We start from the raw sequence: 20,894 nt of genomic DNA, 5'->3' as shown, positions 1-20,894 counted from the left end.
CATAGCGAAGCGCAGAACGAATTTCATAATTTTCTAGCTGTATGTCTCGTAAACATTATCAATGTTCCTTTTTTATATTATATTCCCTTAACACATTGTTTCTCTGGCTTATTAAGATCAAGGACAGCTAGAATGGAGGTAACAGGTGTAATATTGAATCAGAGTATGCCATATAAATTAAAGCCAAAATAGTCTACGCTTGTCACTACAAAGCCTTAAGATCCAAGTGCAAGAAATATATAAAAAAATATTGGTAGAAAAGTCAGAATTTATTAAAATATCCAATCAGAAATCGTTCTGTCTTTTCAGGACAAACTATTCTATTTTAATAAGAAGAGCAAGTTAAGAGGGCACTGTGCCTATTACAATTACAATATATAATATATTATTATATAATATATAATAATATATAATATATATATTATATATATATATATATATAATATTATATATATTTTATATTTTATATAATAATATATATATATATATATATATATATATATTTATATCCAGTATGTATACATTTTTATCTATATATATATAATATATATACATACATATATTATTATATATATATTATATATTATTATATTATTATATATATATATATTATTATTATTATTATTATATATATATTATATATTATATTATTTATTACATGTATTACGTATGTATTTGTGTGTGTGTCTGTTCACACGCATTCCTGAAAAGAAGATATATAAACTGTCGCACAGACGGATGAAATGGAATAACTAGAGTGTATGGCTTTGCACAGACCTAATTTCAACTTTCATGATCACTAACTCCGAGATCTTGCTACAAAGTTTTATTATTAGAAGTCTCTCCCGTTTTACCTGACCGTATAACCAAGGTAAACTACTGTGGCCTCTTTAAATAAGGTCGCGTGACAAACGACTTCACGGCATCTTTAAGCTCATTTATAAACAGACCGAATTACTTTGTCCACGGAGGAATCGTGATTCACAACCATCTATGCTGCTTCTTTAAGTTAACCGAGTTACTGCAGATTCGATCATACTTCTTAAATGAAATTTATATCAGCAAGGTACAATAGTTCAATTTGAACAATCGTTCTAATATATATATATATATATATATATATATATATATATATATATATATATATTATATATATATATATATATATATATATATATATATAAATACATATATGTATATATAATCATGAATTACAAATGTCGCTTAATATCGAAATACGCTACCTCGGTATATCTCCGTTGAGAATTGTCGCAGAAGGGGAATTTATATAAGTGATAAATGAATTGGAATCGTGGGGACACGAACCCGCGACGAAACCTATTCAGCGACTCCAGTTGGCGTAAACCATTGAGCCATCAAGAGGGTATAAGTATTTTGCGAGATGTCGTATGCTTTTACCCGTCGTATGTAAAAGTGTATTAGCCTCGACAATGACCCACCTCCGCCATGACAGTTTTTATGCGTTTGGAACACGCAGCTCTTGTTATGAAAATTTTTATCACACCGTGATTTTTATACAATTATTGAAGCTACAAATTCGCTTAATATCGAAATCCACGCTACCTCGGTATATCTCCGTTGGAGAATTGTCGCAGAAAAAGGGGAATTTATATAATGATAAATGAACGTGGAATCGTGGGGACACGAACCCGCGTGAAAGCCTATTCAGCGACTCCAGTTGACGTAAACCATTGAGCCATCAAGAGAGGGTATAAGTCTTTTGCCGAGATGTCGTACTGCTTTTTACCCGTCGTGAGCGGGGAAAGTGTACTACCTCGACAATGACCCACCTCCGCCATGACAGTTCATTGGTACGTTTGGAACACGGCTCTTGTTATGAAATTTTATCACACCGTGATTTTTATACAATCATGAAAAAATGTCGCTTAATATCGAAATCCACGCTGTTCCGATTCGGTATATTCCGTTGAGAATTGTCATCCGAAGGGGAATTTATATAATGATAAATGAATTGGAATCGTGGGGACACGAACCCGCGACGAAAGCCTATTCAGCGACTCCAGTTGACGTAAACCATTGAGCCATCAAGAGAGGGTATAAGTCTTTTGCCGAGATGTCGTACTGCTTTTACCCGTCGTGAACGGGAAAGTGTACTAGCCTCGACAATGACCCACCTCCGCCATGACAGTTCATTTACGTTTGGAACACGCAGCTCTTGTTATGAAATTTTTATCACACCGTGATTTTTATACAATCATGAAGCTACAAATGTATATAATATAAATCCACGCTACCTCGGTATATCTCCGTTGGAGAATTGTATAGGGGAATTTATATAAGTGATAAATGAATTGGAATCGTGGGGACACGAACCCTTTGACTAAAGCCTATTCAGCGACTCCAGTTGGCGTAAACCATTGAGCCATCAAGAGAGGGTATAAGTCTTTTGCCGAGATGTCGTACTGCTTTTACCATATAGCGGGAAATGTACTAGCCTCGACAATGACCCACCTCCGCCATGACAGTTCATTGGTACGTTTGGAACACGCAGCTCTCTTGTTATGAAATTTTTTATCACACCGTGATTTTTATACAATACAAATTAATATCGAAATCCACGCTACCTCGGTATATCTCCGTTGGAGAATTGTCGCCGAAGGGGAATTTATATAAGTGATAAATGAATTGGAATCGTGGGGACACGAACCCGCGACATAAGCCTATTCAGCGACTCCAGTTGACGTAAACCATTGAGCCATCAAAGATATTATAAGTCTTTTGCCGAGATGTCGTACTATTTTACCCGTCGTGAGCGGGGAAAGTGTATAACCTCGACAATGACCCACCTCCGCCATGACAGTTCATTATACGTTTGGAACACGCAGCTCTTGTTATGAAAAAATTGTCGAGGCTAGTACACTTATCCCCGTCACGACGGTAAAAGCAGTACGACATCTCGGCAAAAGACTTATACCGGATTGATGGCTCAATGGTTTACGTCAACTGGAGTCGCTGAATAGGCTTTCGTCGCGGGTTCGTGTCCCCACGATTCCAATCATTTATCACTTATATAAATGCTTTTACAATTCTCCAACGGAGATATAATGGGTAGCGTATTTTGATATTAATACATTTTAGCTTCATGATTGTATAAAAATCACGGTGTGATAAAAATTTCATAAATATATATAACAGTATATATATATATTAGAATAAATATATATGAAGAATATAGTATATATATATATATATATATATATATATACATATATATCCCTTTATATATATATATATATATATATATATATATATTTCCATGTAAGTGTGTGTATACATACACACACACATAAGATATATGGTGTGTGTGTATAACATATACACACAAATACACACATACACATGAATATATATATATATTTATAATATCATATATATATATATATATTTATGTCCATGTGTGTATACATACACAACACACACACACACACACACATATATATATATATATATATAGATATCATATTATATATACATATATAAATGATATATATGTAAGGTATTCTATGGTCTGTGCCCAGTGTGTATACATATACACACACACACACACACACATATATATATATATATATATATATATATATATATATATATAATATATATGTATATAAATATATATAATATATATATATATATATATATATATATATATAATATATATATATATATATATAATATATATATATATATATATATATATATATATATATATATATATATATATATATATATATATATACTGTATATATTTAATCTAAATAACTTTTCTAATCTTACACTTTGGCTTTAATTTATACGCCATTCTTTAAGTCAGCTGAGTTACTGCAGATTCGATAATAATTCTTGAATGAAATTTATACCAGCCGTACAATAGTTTACTTTGAACAACTCGTTCTAATGCTCTAATGAATACTCTGCATCATGGATAATAAATTTATGTATGAACAAGACTATTCTGTTTTACGCATTATTTATGTTGTTCCAGACTTGTTGCAGAGATATTACATTCTTGGAAAATATAAATATGAACTATATTGATGACGAAAAATTTTTATTACAATTCTGAAAAAAGGACATATCATCATTTGATTTTCGTAATAAGAAATATATACATGACTATGTGATATGTCTAGGAATGGTTAACTATTGTATTCTATTTTAGTTAGGAATAATATGAATCTGTTCACGAAGTTTAAGTAGCAAGCGATTCACGTCAAAATCTTCAGAGTTGATATGCCCAAAGCCTCTCATGTAACCCCGGGTCATTGTTTCTTTAAAATACCGTCTTATCTTCACGAATTCTTCACACTTTTTTAGTGTTCTGTAAAAGAAAACTATTGAGATGGCTTTGTTTGTCTGTCCGCAATTTTTCTGTACGCCCTCATATCTTAAAAACTACTGAGGCTAGAGGGCTGCAAATTGGTATGTTGATCATCTACACTCCAATCATCAAATACCAAATTGCAGCTCTCTAGCCTCAGTAGTTTTTATTTTTTTAAGGCTAAAATTAGACATGATCGTGCGGCTGGCACCGCCGAGTCCAATTCCGGAGGCGTCGCCGACGAACCTTCACTTGACTGCATCTAGGGAGCAACTGAGCGATGCCCAGTCGTAGCTGAGAGTGTCATACTGCAGCACATCGAAGACGCTTATCTGTTTTATAATTACTCTTGTCGCTACAAAGTCTGAGATCCACATGCATAAATATGGAGAAAGTTTGACGTCAGTGGCAGGATTCGAACCCGTATCTGGAGTATAATAAACCAGTCATGTCATCGAACTAATCTTATGGTCATGTCGGTAACGTTACCTCACCCTGCCACTCCGGATGCGGGTTCGAGTCCTGACAAGGATGTCGGAATTTCTTCATGTCCTTATATTTGGATCTCAGGTTAAGAGGGCATTGTGTTTATTACTATTACATATACACATATATATATATATATATATATATATATATATATATATATATATATATATAGAGAGAGAGAGAGAGAGAGAGAGAGAGAGAGAGAGAGAGAGAGAGAGAGAGAGACATGAAGATAATATACATACATATATATATATATATATATATATATATATATATATATATATATATATATATATATATATATATATATATATATATATATATATATATATATATATATATATATCACAAAATATGTACTTAACCTACTTGTGCATGCCCATCGACCTTCATTGTTTTTAGGTAACGAATTACAACCGATATAGATCTACACCGCGTCTCTGGAGTGTAATAATTTAAAATTTCCCAAATAGAGCGGTTTAACATATTTCCGCTGCCTCTCTTATAGCGAGAACGAATGGTGTTTGATCATGGCAGTTTTAATCTAATTTACATTCCTTATGTTTATCTCTGTTTTTAAAGGCTTTAGAGCTGCAGGCACAGGTGATCATGCAGGATGCTTCGAAGACTTGTGATACTAGCATGAGGATCAGACCAGACATAACACTAGCTACAGAAAAGATATAAAAACGCTGGTTTTTGTTCGCATGCTGTTCCGTGTTTACAGTGATACTATCGTTTATGCCTCGAACTATAATTGATCTTCATTTAAAATTTGAACGGTTCTAAGAAAAATAATTCCTAAATACCAATTTGCCTTTAACAGTTTCATTTTTAATATGCATTCATCCTCAATTATTCCTTTCAGTTCACTCTCTTGTGTCTCGATTTGTTTGTATGATTCTTTTTTGTATCAATGTATCTCTCACTTGTACATAAACTCTTAAAATACTTTTTGATTTTATCCGTTTATTTCATATATATATATATATATATATATATATATATATATATATATATATATATATATATATATATATATATATATATATATATATATATATATATATATATATATATATATATATATATTTATATATTGTATATATATACAGAAAAGAATATTAAAAGAAGTTTGAATGCTCAACCTGGTTCCGCTATTACTACTACTTTATAATAATAATAATAATAATAATAATAATAATAATAATAATAATAATAATAATAATAATAATAATAATAATAGATTACAAAATCGAAAACTAATAAAATGACAGAAAAACCTAATAAATCTGAGTTTTCTTCAAAAGGCAATTATATTCTCTCATGGAGAGGAGACTGCAAGAGAGCTAAACTGGAGCGGACGATATACTAAGAACCTCATAAAATCTCGGACTCTGTTTCAAGTAATCTTTTAATTTCGAGAGCGCGAACATTTAAGTGTTCAAGTGAATTCACATTGAAAGTTTGTTTGGATTCTTTTAATTTATTCAAGTTTTGAATCATTATTAAGGAATTACTATAATGATTACATTTCTGCTACTTTGTCTCAAAATCACTCAACATGAACAAAATCATAATAAAAGAAACACGGAAATTCCCTATTGGTTTATAAAGGTTTACTTCCGCAACGCATAAACTTGGAGGGATCTCTACATGCCCATAATTTTAATGAATAATGAAGTCCTCTAACTTATGCGTTGCTGTTTATAAAATAAAAATGAAACGTGCTCACTTTGAAACTTCTTTAGCATCTTTCTCAAATATCTCTTTTAATGAGTTTTATCTCGGTATCTAAAGTTTGAAAGCAAAGTCTTAATAAACCGAAAGTTAATTTTGATATAGAAATTAATGTTCTCAAATTATTCTCAGGGACCAGGATACTTATAAGTTCATATTCCCATTCAAAAGATTGCTGTTGAATAGCTAATTGGCATTAATATAATCATCAGTTTGCGAATTTATATGTTAGGACAGAAATTACCGATCCACGTGTTACAATGGCAAGAACAATGAGTTTTCATTGTAACTGCAAAGGCATCCTATGATCCACTAACTGCAGGTGACCTGAGAAAGTCCAACTTTGTGCTGCTGTACGTTACTGGTCGTAGCTTCTTCACATGAAGGGGCTAGAATAATTTGCACTAAACCCGGACACTTAAAGCATCATATTCTCTTTATACTGATGATAATGAACAAAGTTTAATAGAGATGTTAGTGAAAATTGATTCTAAAATGTTGTACTATGTTTCAGCAGTTGTGAATGCTTTCATAATTAGTCCAACACTATGTTACAGTGCACTTGCAATTACATCTTGGTTTATTTGTTTAACGTAAACTTCGTAATGTCTGCCGCTGAACGACAAGTCTATTCTTTTCTTTTTGATGAAATAAAATGGAATTATGCAATCATGATGTGTCAAAAAATTTCCAGTTCCCTGTCCAGACACCATTATTTTGAGTTTCAAGCATTCTCTGTCTCGGATGACTGAGCTTTTGTTTAGAGAACAAAAGTCGAAATACTGGGTCATGGGTTATCCAATCTCGATGAGCGACAAGAAAAAAAAAGCGCCAATATATCCAAGAGTGTCATCAGATGAATTGTAAATCTATTCAGGTAGTGAGATCTTCAAAAATCGAGTGCCCCCCACCCCCCCCTCCCCGGCTCTTTCCACCTCCTCCTCACACATTGGATAACTGGGTTTTTCTGAAGCGCTAAATATTGTACACCTAAAAGCCAAGAAATTATTTAGAAAATAACTCAATTTAAGATCGTTTATCTGTACATAGTAGACTAAATGTTTGAGAAAATTAACTCTCCATAAATTCCGGTATAATATTAATAAATACACACTAATTTTAACCTTTTAATTACATCAAAATTTTTGTGAATTTTTAAAGCTGGAAATCTGGTACGGCTTTGCAGATGATTTGCGTATGGTCTGGCAGTTATAGCTCCATTTTTTAGCCTCTGATGAACGTAAGGGTTTACTGTATAATTCTAAGAGGAGTAAGATATTCTTTGTAAAAGATAGGAGAGAATATCATAGAATAAATAAACAATGCAAAGCTGCGAAGTCCAACATATTTAAATTCTAGCTAAACAAGCAAAAAAGAAAGATTGATAAATAAACTGCTTTCTCAAGCCTCTTGTTTCAAAGTCATTACATAACATGCGACCTAAACGGTGCATATATATGCTCTTGTGTTTGTGCAGGGACTCGTGATGAAGTAGAATAATTTAAAAGAATATTTACGTAGAAAACATTATTATTACCATGAAACGGGAGAACAAAGCATAATTATGCCATGAACACTCAGAACTGAAAATTATATCACTCGTATGTAACAGAAAATGTCAAGTTTAATGCAGCAAAATAAAATGCTGTGTTGATGTGACAGTGGAAACAATGGAGCAAAGATAACAATAACAAAATAAAAAAAAACTAGAAGTAAATTTGGATCCAAGGCTTATTTACTAGAACACTTGAGAATTATCAGTTACACTTTCCCGTTGCGTTAAGATGTTTAGAGATCTTCTATTAGTTTTCCTCTGATTGACTTGTTAAATTCCCCACTTAGAACTCCCTGGCTTTGTGGAATGTAGATTTTAAAGACAGGAATTCCTCCCACCCCCCAAAAAATGAACGGTTATGGAAGTCATAATGAAAAAAAAATGAATTGCTGAACATTCTGTTATTCAGAAAGTTGGTCATTGGTAACTCATCCGCCCCAGAGCTCATGAATACGAAGAGCAAGAAACGATAAGAAAGGAAAACGAAAAATCCACCAATGGATCTTGAGAGAGCATTCGAACGGCACTCGACCTCAGGGTCAGGCCTCGAGGAGTCATGAATTTAGACAATAGGCTTTACTGATTTCCGATTTTGCCGAACACTCACTTAGATCCAAGAATTGTTTTTATTTATTTTTTTATTTTTGCTCAGAGCTGCTTTGTTTTGAGATAAAAGATTTTTTTTTGCTCAGAGAGCTTTGATTTGAGAGAGAGAGAGAGAGAGAGAGAGAGAGAGAGAGAGAGAGAGAGAGAGAGAGAAAATTATGTAACTGACATCATCTAGGTACATCCATGAAAAGCCCTGCGGCATTATGTAACAAAATACACTTCAAAATGGGTTTTCACAGGCATACAGTATATGTAATAAGATATTTGGGATTCATATGATGCTATAGGGAAGATAAGAAATGTCGCAGAAATGTCGCATAACGAAAATGGAATCTACTTTTACAGATGACATCTAACACTATCATTATAAATATTTTAGTATCCTCACTGCTGCTGACATTATCATCGTTCGAGTAATAATGATAATAGTTGTAACCGAGGTTTATTTTAATTTTCATCACCATTTTACACTTTTTACTGTCATGATTAAATGGCCAGGTAAACCGTATAGTTGAGATGAAGACAAAGCTTTGAAGCGTTTAATCTTTTCTGCTGCAAGGTGAAGGTGCACATGATCATCTTATCATCCAGTAACCTTTGCATATATACATATTTGATGAGAGAGAGAGAGAGAGAGAGAGAGAGAGAGAGAGAGATTACAAGAGAGATGCACACAAATGTTATTATAAAACAAACTAAAGGGTGGACGAGTTTTATATGAACCTTTATAAAGACATGGTGCATTTTATATTTCAGTTAGGGTGCTTTATAGTATAACAGTGGGTTTTAAAAGCGTATATATATATATATATATATATATATATATATATATATATATATATATATATATATATATATATATATATATATATATATATATATATATATATATATATATATGTTGACAAAATTTCATTTATAAGACATAAATTCTAATTAGGTTCATTTTAAAGGAGAGGTGTAGGTAAGCACTTCGTATTTTAATACTCAAAGAGATATTTGCAAACTCTTTAAAGTTTTAGAGATCTTAAAAGATATTTGCTGATTTTTATTTTTGGTACGAGAATATTTGTTTAGATTTATGACGTCGATGTACTTATGTATCCATGGATGTATTTACATTTTTTCAAAGTTTAGCCGTTTACCGTAAAACGGAAGGCTGGAGAGAGAGAGAGAGAGAGAGAGAGAGAGAGAGAGAGAGAGAGAGAGAGAGAGAGAGAGAGAAGACTTTGGTCACCAATATTTTATACTTTAATCGCTGACACTTTGACTGAACCATTATGTTAAAAACATCAGCCACTTCTTTCGCTTGCTCAATAGGCTCATCAGTATTGCACTGAATCTTGGCACACACACAAACACACACTCTGTGATGTTAACGTCTTTGCATCCCCTCCCACAATTACTGGATACTGAAGTCTACTCTCTCCTACTTCCTCGTCTTTAACCCTACTTATTTTGGCATTCGCTCCTTTAAGGCTCATATCAATTCCTTCTCACGAAACTCACTTGTCTTCAGTGAACTGTACAACCATTTTTTTTTCAGTCGTTCTCTTCTAGCATAACTTATGTGTATCTTAATCTTTTCTTCAAACGTATAGCGATGGTATTTTTATCCAACCCATACACAAAATATTTGACCTATTATATGACATATTTTTTTGTGTTTATGAAACTTTGATCTAAAAATTATTCACCTGGTTTTTTACTTCTTAAAACAAGGAAAAAAAGAGAAAAGATAAATAACCACTGAGGATGCTTGGCCCCCTTATCCGGCCTCAGGAGGCCAAGTTCGGGGCTTTAATATTATGAAGGAGAGATTTTATTATTACAGACATTATCTTCTTTGACTTTTCCCCTCTCTTTTCCAAGTGCTCTAGTAATTTCTCTTGTGTTTTAGAGCGTAACCGCTCATTCTCTCAGCGTTTTTATTTCTACCGCGTTTTAATTTTTTATTGTCTCGAAAAATTGGTAACTTAACCTAATACCACTTAGGAAATAAACGAAAAACATAATTGCTACAAGAAAGAAGAGGTGGAAATCCTTGAATAAACAGTAAGGTTGTTTGCTTTCGAGATTTTCGTCTGTAACATTTCAGTGGAAAATTGCCTTGTTTTCACTGTTGCTTCGGTTTCCTGTTAAGTTTTAACGAACCTTTAATCATGAAGTAAAATATTAATAAGAATATTTTGCTTTTCACGAATAATTCGGTCCACTAATTATCATTTACCATTATCATTTGCCCGTGTATTGATTCCCATAAAAAATATATAGAATTTATTCATATCGTATTCCTCAACCAGATTAGCAAAAGGAATATATGTCGGTGTCTTTCAATAATCTTATTATTCACCCTTCAACTCCTAACCAGGATGTGACAGTAATATGTGGATGGAAAGGGAGGGAGGAAGTGAATGGAAACTATTATCAGAAAGGACGAACACTGAAGCAGATTATATTTACATTATTGGCATATCGCTTGAATAACTAATTGACAAACAAGGTAATCCCCAAACGACTGAATTAAAATAGCATTCACGTTATGACTGTATCACTCACATTCTTACGTTAATAATTAATCTTATTGCAAAATTTACTTGATTTTCTCCGTCATCGAATTCTATTTATTTTAAGAGTGAATTTCCTTTTTGCTTGGGTTAAGAAGATATCTAATTATTTTTCACGGCATGCGGAAAGATCAATTCCATAAAGTATAGCAAAAATATAAAGGAACCTTTCTGTTGTTATTTGCTATTTCGTTTCATATTGCGACATCAAAAATATCAATTTCAGTGCCATAGTTCTCACTTGAAGTCTCATGATCATTATCTGTCCTTATCATTTATATCATATTACCTTTAATCCAGTCATTCTGCATTTGTCCTTAACTATCACTTTCCGACCTTTATGTCTGGGATGTCAGAGTTTGCCAAATTAACCTTATTCCAGTTAAGCACGTTTAACATACATTCCTGAAGTTGACAGGCACGGGGGTAGGAAACTGAGGCATAATATGTTGAGAAGGGTTGGCTAAACTGCTTCTAATGGTCAATACAGTGCAAAGTTTGTTGACGTCACTGTAATTTGGTTTACCATCAATACTATATATATGTATATAGAAATGCAAACATATACATATATAAATATATAACACATGTATGTATATATATATATATATATATATATATATATATATATATATATATATATATATATATATATATATATATACATGTGTATATTATATATAAACACATATATATATGTGTATATATGTGTATGTGTATATATTATATATATATTTTTATTATATATAAATATAAATGTGTGTTTATGTATATGTATGTATGTATGTATGTATGTATGTATGTATGCATGTAGATACGTCAATTCACCTGCGTCTAGATCAACGCAGAACTGGAAAACAGATGTTTGACTCTTTATGTATCAACTTATGAAAATGGATAACCTTTAAAAGACTCAAGACAGATTTCATATGTGATTTAAAGTGTTGAATGGTCAATAAAAATCTAATTCGTAACTTAATATATGTTGAAGCTATAAAATCAAGATTCTGTAGACCTGCTCACGCAATAAAGATGAGAAGCTGTTGCTTTTATGATCTTGCCAGAAAGTCATGAACCGGAGACCTTTTTTTTCTTGGAAGCTGGCATAGATGAGTCAAATAGGTAAGTGCCTAATAAAATGCATTCTTTAAGTCATCCAAAAAAGGATTTTTTTTTTGTATACTTCTAATTATGAGTACAGTTAGTCCGTAAAAAAACACGGTGGTGCATTTTGATGTTTATTACAAAATTTCTTTCCTTCCAGGAATAATCAAACTTCATTTAACTGGAGATCGTGGAATATTGATAATGCAAGTTATCCTTAGCCTATGCATACTGGTACAACATCACTACCTCACATATTTCAAGTAACTGCGTCTGAAGATTTTTTGGTTGATATTCATCGGGTGTCCTCATTCTCAGACAAGCAACCCGACATTGCAGATACAAAAGACTCCTTCACGCGTGCGCGCGCGCGCGAGAGAGAGAGAGAGAGAGAGAGAGAGAGAGAGAGAGAGAGAGAGAGAGAGAGAGAGAAATATGAAGGATGAAAAGAAGCGAGACTGTGACGATCTAAATGCTGCCGTAAGAAGAGAACAAACAGGTTGCCTATGTCTTGCAGCCTCTCATCTCTCACCGAATGGCAGGGGGATGTTTCCTCTTCTCAGGGGGAGAAAGAATGGAAGAGAAGATGAATGTCGATCCCTAATAAACGTTAAAATTCGGAGAAAGAAACGTCAAAGGTCAGAGTGTTTCCTTGACTTTTATGAGAGCAAAACGATCTTTAGTTCTTTCATTGACGGGTGACTGCAATCTTTATTCAGAACGTCTCCGACCGGCCAATGAAAATGATGTGAAAGAAAAACATCAAAGGTTGATCGCAATATGTCCCTGTTAGAAACCAAACTTAGTCGAAGTCGATTTAAGATCAGTGGTCGAAAATAACGCATATGAGCTGCACAAAGACAGTTTTAAAGAAAATAACTGCAAAAGTAAAAATGGCTAGTAAAATTTTTGGGATTACAGTAACAAAAACTAATCATAGATCTTATTAAATATTAGATTGCTAATTATATATATTTTTAAATCGTTTCATGACACAAAAGCATATGAAGTTTTGAAATGAGAACCATAACAGTATCTGCACACATAAGGCAGTGCTGATCTCTCTCTCTCTCTCTCTCTCTCTCTCTCTCTCTCTCTCTCTCTTGTTACTTTAGATAACGAAATTCTATTTTGTTTTTTGCATCCCACCTTCCTCTCTCTATTGACCTTCATAGCTTATGTGATTATATCTCTTATATCAGTTCACCCTCTCTCTCTCTCTCTCTCTCTCTCTCTCTCTCTCTCTCTCTCTCTCTCTCTAAAGTCTAAACAGAATTAGCGTTAGTGTCCCCTGACTTTATTCTCTCAAGACGGAAATTCAGTTTCATCTAATGAAAGGGGAAAGAAGCTTCGCAAAATATGAAGGCAATTTTCCTCGAATTCCCGCCCTTCAGATGCGGGAGGAAAGAAGAAGTTTATAATGCTCATTTCACCAGTCAGAAAACTCGATTATGTAAGGAAGAGATAGTTAATTAACCTTTTCCATTAAGTATTCCTTCACTGAGAGCTGTTTGTTTTTCTGCGAGAAAGATCAAGGTTCGGGGTGGGGATGCAACATGCGTTTCTTTGCTGCTGTGCTTCGGAAATTGGAAATATCAGAGAAACAAGAGATCCTTTCGGATCTAATGCGAAATTAGAGTCTTCAATACTTCACGCTTACTTTTTCATAAGCAAGCTACTGATACATAGTGTGATAAATTTATGAAGATGCAGACTATAATCTAATACAGTATCCCAGTTACATCAAAGTCTTGTCTTTTCATAAATATTAATTTTTCTACTACTACTACTACTACTACTACTACTACTACTACTACTACTACTACTACAATAATAATAATAATATCTACAACAAACCTCATTTTGAAAAAATGTGCAAAAGTACATTTTTGCTCTGATTCCCGTTTTGTGTTTAAAAATGCGGCTATTTTATAAATATGTAAAGATTATCGTATATTGTAATTGTACAACTTTGGGTAGGTATTGGAAGTACAACGATGTAGATAAGAAAAAGTGGATTACTTTTATACTATTTAAAAGCCATTTAGATACAGATAAGACATTTGAGAACCTATAGATTACTTGGGGTTCATGTCTTCAGTAGAAATAAAGCGTTGCTAAATACTGCCACACTACCTTGTGTTGCTGAAAATATGTTGCAGAGACAAACAGTCTGCATAACTATATTATCCTGATTGACAGACTATTAAAAATGACCTAATTGAAAAAAATCTTTATTTTAACAACAGTGGCTTCCTAACTTCTCGATTTCCTCGTACCTTCTGGAAACCCGTTACCCTGAAAGTCTTAAATTCCAAGAGGGAAGTAAATGGAGAGGCTCTTTTTCTTGAGAGGATTCGAACATATTTCACAGGAATGTTTACCTTATTGCTGCTACAGCCACTTGCCTACTAACTGTAATGATCCGCAGGTGACGTAGCCTACTGACGAAATGGTTCTGTTATTTCCAGCCCAAACTGATTTTATTCCACTGGAAAAATTCCATTTGCGTCTCCTCATCGTGAAATTATTCATTTATTAAGGAAATGTTCATAGGAATGAAGAAAAACTAAACCTTAATGTAAACCTTGTTTTCTCCCAGGTCTTCATTATTCTTCTGGATTTTTCTTACCTTCTTGAAATTTATCAAATGCTTTATATCTCATTTTTTTATATATATATTTCCAGAGAAGCAAGATTACCTGTCTCCTTGTTTCCCTAACAGTATCTCTCCTGCCTCATTTCTTTCATGGTTTCTGTTCCTGAAAGGAATGATCCTCCGTCTGTCTCCTGCCCTATCCTTAATTATGACAATGATCCAAATTCAAATTCCTAAGCATTTGTTGCCGATGCCTCCTGGTTGTGCAATGTTGCACACATTTAGTCCAGAAATGTCTGATCTTATCAAGGCCAATTTCGGCAATGCATTTAACTGAAAACGCAAAATCGAGTAGGCTTAAACTTCAATGAATCCTAATTTCTGTCGTCTTGATTTTCGAATAAAGAATATAAAAACCAGTCCTCAATATTTTCTACATATCTCTAAGAGAAAGCTACCCTAATTTGTCTCGTGAATGTGGTATATTTCACCGTCAAATCCACACTAAAAAGAAAGGGAAAAAAAAAAATCCTTGAATAGAATATGGTTTTCTTGGGAGAGCGCTTTATCATATCTTTCCTTTGAAAGGGTTGAACCAAAGGCAGTTTATCTAGGCCTTGACGACACAATCTTTTCTTCTATAGAGCTCTATCCCTTCCGCAAGGGGACCCTGTTTCTTTGCCTGAGTCTGTTTTCTTTGGTCAAGAAAAGAAAATCTTGCTTATCTGGAGCCAATGTACGGAACCTAACATAATTACATCACACGGAAAGCAGTTCAACGGTCCATTCATTATCAAGAGTTTCTGCAGCTGTGCTTCTCTCTCTCTCTCTCTCTCTCTCTCTCTCTCTCTCTCTACTATCAGCATACCTGCATCTCTCTTAGGTTTTGTTCCGTCTCTCTCAACTTCTTTCATATTAAACATAATTGTATGAAAATGAGATACGTATTCAGAAAGAATACGCAAAATATTCTTTCATTTACTGAAAGATATTTCACAAATGAATTGTGGAAATACATTTTTCTAATATAAATCTAGCAGTAACAAAAGTTTCCATGGGTGTCAAAAACGGTATATTCGCTGCTATCAACTCTTTCTCAAAATTGTGTATCATTGTCGATAGACTAAAGAAAAGGGAAGGGGAGTGAAAAATGCATTTGCAAAAAATGATATTTGGCATATTACCAAGAGGCCATCGAAATGTCAGCAGGAAACGTCAAGTGAAGATTCAAGAACGTCTCACTACTCATGCGCGGATATACAGTATGCTCAAAAACTACTAAATAATATAAGCGAAAACTTGACAACTGTTAAAGTATTCTATCAGATTCAACAATTTATTACATCTTATCGAAGATGGAAGCCAATAAATAAATAAGAGTAACTGATTTTTTTATTTATGACTTATTTCTAAAAAGATAGAAAAGTGCCGAGAGTATTAGGAATACGTCAGAGCTTTCACAATACACCAAACGTCTTTTGAGGGTTTTCATCCTGCATATATTTCTTAAAGTAACTGTGTACCATTCGTTTAATTATGACCCTTTCGTAAAGCAATTAACGATTATCAATTATTTTCCCGATTTCATCTTCACACAGGAATGGAAGCACTCATGAGAGGCTATAAAAAACATAACCGAAGATATCTCCAGTCTGGGCTGACGAGTGCTGATTCTGTTAAATTTGCCAGGCCCTTTCAGTAACAAGCACTGAGAGAACTCCATCATTTGCTATCCACTAAAACATTATGTTGCTGTCAGCCACCTTTCTCTAACCTTCCGCCAAATCAGCCAGAAGACAGAGGTCCGACCTTCCCTTTCCAATCCAAGAAAGGGTGCCAGAATGTTCTGCGTCCCGTACAAAGAAGAGATGAGCAGTTGGCAAAGGAAAAAATTGTGGATTGGGGAGGGACTGGAAAGAAATAGGATCAAACAATGAATGATGGATTAAGAAAATTATTAATTTATATGAGTGAAATGAATGACGAAAGATATGTGAATAAAAAAAATCCATTTCGCAATTCTCATTCAATAAAGAAGAAAACTGCTTCAAAATATTCAAAGTTCTGAAACGCTGTACATTGGTCATTAGCACATTTACAGTATTATTTCTTTGAATAACAATACTTAAAAATGTCGACTGTAAACCTCCCTTTCTCCATAGAAGACTATTCTACCCCGTTAGCTAGAAAATATTCTTTAAATAAAGAGGTTTTGGCATAAAAATTAAATTAATGAAAGAGGAGTTTAGAACCTTCGATGTTTGATACGTTGATTAGGGAGATTTTGTTTATACTTATCTATTTCATGCTTAATGAATCTTCTCTCTAAAAAAAAAAAACTTTTCCTAGGTCACCAAAATTAAGAACTTAAATATTATGAAGAATTGGGTGGGTTGCTGACAGGGCCAAATAAATTATTTTTCTAAGTTTTGGGTATGTCTAGGAATTTCAATTTAAAATGTTTTTGGTCTCCAACTAAACAAAATAATAGAAATTACTTTCCCTTTTTTGGATATGGCGGGTTATCATCGTGAATTAAACTTGCCAAACTTCTGCTGTGCTTCAGTATCCTTTAACATACCATATTATTCATCACTCACCGCAATATAGGCCTATGCTAGCCTCGCATCTTTTATTAGCCATTAATCTTAATGCTGTTCAATAGCAATTGGTTTTGTTTTTCTAATAATGCTATCAAACATCTTTTAGCTGGAATAATAAAACGTCGACGGCTTAAAGTGTAAAAATCTACAAACAAATTCCAGGATGTCAAGCAAACTTTCTGGACTGGCAAACAAGTTTCTTATCAACTGTCCAGTAATCTATATCATCTAAATACCCTGTAGGCGTTGTACTAGATATTCAATAGTCGTGGAAAATATTTTTGTACAATAATTTGTTTTCCTACCTACTTGTGAATATTGATTCATCGAAAGAATGTCTCAGGTTTCCACAATTCATCTCAGATCCTTTCTTATATCTTCCCAAGATAAGGAGTCACATTTCTCCTCAGTGGCTTATTGGATGCTGATCTTCCTCACTCCGGGGACGCCCCTATTTCCTCCGCGACAGAGAATCAGAACACGCGCCTCACTTGATTAAAGTCTGTGAAATGAAAATAACACTTATGTAAGTCTGAACTCGCTCGCTGGAAAAATAATGGAACGACATTTGATTACCCTACACCTTCAATTTTGCTCCTTTTACTGCGTTGCTGAGTTGGAATTAACGCTGAATATAACGGCCGCTTGGTCTCTGGGGTCCAAGACAAGGAAATGGAATTTCTCAGCAGCTACCCGCTGAGAGTAGAATATTTATATGATGATTTCAAGAGACGCCCAGCATTATTGATATTCTTTTATCTCAAATTATTAATTTTTTTCTTTAAGTGTAAGTTCGATTCGATAAACTTTGAATGCAGGTAGCTGTGTGGACACAAAATAATTTGGGTGACATATTAGTAAATGTGAATGTTACTCCTGTCTTCTGAGAATTCATTGATAATTTTGTAAGTATAATCATAGGTTAAGAAAACCGCAAGTTTATACATGGCAAATGATGTACTGATGTGACCGATTAAATCTACACTTATATTTATATAACTGAATCGCAAAAATATGGAACGTGATGAATATGTATATAAGTAAAATCCTGAAAAGAAAGGAAAACAATGGGACTATGCAAGGCCTTTCCGACTTGTTGTCGAAGGCAACGCAATATATTCTTCGCTTCCCTTCAAGTTTTGTCTTTATATATATATATATATATATATATATATATATATATATATATATATATATATATATATATATACATATACCTCTAACTTCCAGACAACAGCTCGAAAGAACAATCAAGGCAGACCAGGAAAGGCACTGTCCTTATGCATTTATTATAATATGCCGACGTTTCACAACTCCTCATAGTTGCATTTTCTAGGCTTCTGAAACAGCGAACATGGCAATCAGTAAATTAAAATTAAAATCTGTTAATCAAATTACGAATTACAATAAAACGTTCACATTAATGATAAACCTATCCTAAAAGAACAAGTAAGACAGCAACAACCTACCCAGAAGGAAGTTAAAAACAAACTACTGCACTCATTGGTATTACAAAAGAGAGAGAGAAAATAAATAAATAAATAAACATACAGACAGAGAAGAAACAACTGCTCACAGACCATCAGGCAATAGCAGTTATTAGAGGATGTGTGGGAGTTTAATGGTGGTACAGTCAATTTGATAATAATAGATTCAAGTATTGTTAAATCATTTGCTTTTGTGTCCTATTACTGAAAAATCTTTATTTTCTATGAATGTTTTATATCTTCAGTGATTCCTGATATTAGACTGTTCAGGGCTGGATAATATGCGCCCGGTTCTAAGCTGACTCCTCTGAGCATCGATGCGAACCGCAACAGCCTCTAGTACATCCGACATAGATCCTGACTTTACATCTGGGGCGCGCCTTATATATAACGTTGGATGTAAACGGGGACTGGGCTGGTCTTTAAGCTGAAAGAAGGCGCCAACTGTTCGGGGTTCCTCGGGATGAGCTTGAGGTTAAGGGCGGTAATTCCTTTCGAAAGATGTTGAGAATTTCTTCCTGAAAGAATCATCTTGCATAACAAGGGGAACGCTGTATAAATTCATCTTAGGGACGGTGTAATATGGGAAATTGGCGTCATCTTCTTGTTCAACATGCTCATTAACATTTAAAAACAGTTTGGATGGAAAAACAGTTGTTCCTGAAATAATTAGTGAGATTATGTTATTTCGTCGTGAAAGTTAGCCAATTAGATGACAGGTAAAAAGCCCTGTGAAGGAAGTTAGAAAGGCATTTAATTTAAAAAATTGAAAAACAGAGGCTATGAATTCATACCCCAAACCCGTAAACTTATCTTTACGGTATATGCAGTGTAGAATCTACCGAGTTCCTGGACACCAGAACGTCCAAAAATGGGAGCTTGCTGTTAGATTCTTTTTCTAGAGTAAATTTTATGTTGGGGTGTTGGGTATTTAAAATTAAATGCTCTTTCTGCCCTCCTCCACAGGGCTTTTACTCTGTCATCTAATAAACCTTTCACGACAACTCTTTATATCTCACTAATTATTCAGGAACAACTGTTTTTTCCATCCAGGCTTTGTTTTTAAACAATAACATGTTGAAGCTAAGAAAGACTGTTTCCACCTCTCTATAATGCACCGTCCTAAGACTGAACACGCAACGTTCCCTATGCAGATATTCTTTTCGAGGCTTCTCAGCATCTCGAAAATGACAGCTCATCGAAAGGAACCCCCAATCTTGCTCGAAGTTTGAAACCAGCTCGTCTTGTTTGTCCGGCGTTATATATGATACAAGTGCCCCAGATGATCGTGTCGGAGCTGTTGCGGTCCTGTCGATGCTCATGAAGAGTCGGCTTTAGAACGGGCGCCTTCGGCCTGAATGATCTGTATCGGAATCGCTCAGTAATATCATGAAAATGAATTTTCATTAATAGGACAGAGTATAAAAGCAAATGATTAACAATGCGAATATCTATTATAATCAAATTAACTGTACCACCATTAAACTCCACGCATCTACGCTGTTTATTGCCTGATGTCTTTGACCAGTTTTCTTCTCTTTGTATGTTTATTTATTTATTTATTTCTCTCTCTCTTTTAATAATACTCAGTGTGATCTGGTACAACTTCCTTCTGTTTAACTTTACTGTTCTTTGAGATGATTTTGTGTGAACTGTTATGTAATTAATTCTGACTGTATTTTAAACACAGTACATTGCCATATTTACTTGTTTGTAAATGCGGCTATGGTGTGGCCCATCAACTTTGCTCCTAATAAAATGCATAGAACAACTTTACA

This window comes from Macrobrachium rosenbergii, chromosome 4, assembly GCF_040412425.1.
Source record: "Macrobrachium rosenbergii isolate ZJJX-2024 chromosome 4, ASM4041242v1, whole genome shotgun sequence".
Taxonomy (NCBI): Eukaryota; Metazoa; Arthropoda; class Malacostraca; order Decapoda; family Palaemonidae; genus Macrobrachium; species Macrobrachium rosenbergii.
The sequence above is the reverse complement of the archived record's forward strand: the minus strand, read 5'-3'. Positions refer to the sequence as shown.